Source organism: Mus pahari, chromosome 19 (genome assembly GCF_900095145.1).
Source record: "Mus pahari chromosome 19, PAHARI_EIJ_v1.1, whole genome shotgun sequence".
Taxonomy (NCBI): domain Eukaryota; kingdom Metazoa; phylum Chordata; class Mammalia; order Rodentia; family Muridae; genus Mus; species Mus pahari.
The window spans coordinates 78,600,527-78,602,097 of NC_034608.1; positions in this window are offsets into that span (position 1 = coordinate 78,600,527).

Sequence of the window (1,571 nt, forward strand, 5' to 3'; positions counted from 1 at the left end):
ATGCATCCTATCAGATCACCACAGACTAAGGTTGGTCTTCAATAATAGCATAAAAAATAGAAAGGCAACATTCACGTGGAAACTGAACAACACTCTACTCAAAGACACCTTGGTCAAGGAAGAAATAAAGAAAGGAATTAAAGACTTTTTAGAGTTTAATGAAAATGAAGCTACAACATATCCAAACATATGGAACACAATGAAGACCATCCTAAGAGGAAAACGCATAGCCCTGAGTGCCTCCAAAAAGAAACTAGAGATGGCATACACTAGCAGCCTGTCAGCACACCTAGAAGCTCTAGAACAAAAGGAAGCAAATTCACCCAAGAGGCGTAGACAGCAGGAAAAAATCAAACTCAGGACAGAAATCAACCAAGTAGAAACAAAAAGAACTATTCAAAGAATCAACCAAACCAGGAGCTGGTTCTTTGAAAAAATCAACAAGATAGATNAACCCTTANCCAGACTAACTAGAGGGCACAGGGACAGTATCCTAATTAACAAAATCAGAAAGGAAAAAGGAGACATAGCAACAGAACCTAAGGAAATCCAAAATATCAGATCCCACTACAAAAGGCTATACTCAACAAAAATGGAAAACCTGGATGAAATGGACAATTTTGTAGACAGATACTAGGTACCAAAATTAAATCAGGATCAGATTAATGACCTAAACAGTTCCATAACCCCTAAAGAAGTAGAAGCACTCATTAATAGTCTCCCAACCAAAAGAAGCCCAGATTGTTTTAGTGCAGAGTTCTATCAGACCTTCAAAGAAGACCTAATTCAAACTCTCCTCAAACTTTTCCACAAAACAGAAATAGAAGGTACTCTACCCAGTTCATTCTATGAAGCCACAATTACTCTGATACCTAAACCACACAAAGATCCAACAGAGAACTACAGACCTATTTCCCTTTTGAATATCAATGCAAAAATACTCAATAAAATCCTCGCAAACTGAATCCAAGAACACATCAAAACGAACATCCATCATGACCAAGTAGGCTTCATCCCAGGGATGCAGGGATGGTTTAATATAAGGAGATCCATCAGTGTAATCTACTACATAAACAAACTCAAAGTCAAAATTCACATGATCATCTTGTAAGATGCTGAGAAAGCATTTGACAAAATCCAACACCCCTTCATGATAAAAGTCATGGAAAGATCAGGAATTCAAGGCCCATACCTAAACATAATAAAAGCAATATACAGCAAACCAGTAGCCAACATCAAACTAAATGGAGAGAAGCTAGAAGCAATCCCACTAAAATCAGGGACTAGACAAGGCTGCCCATTTTCTCCCTACCTATTCAATATTGTACTTGAAGTCCTAGCCAGAGCAATTAAACAACAAAAGGAGATCAAGGGGATACAAATTGAAAATGAAGATGTCCAAATATCACTATTTGCAAATAATGTGATAGTATATATAAGTGACCCTAAAAATTCCACCAGAGAACTCCTAAACCTGATAAACAGTTTTAGTGAAGTAGCTGGATATAAAATTTACTCAAACAAATCAGTGGCCTTTCTTTACACAAAGGATAAACTGGATGAGAAAGAAA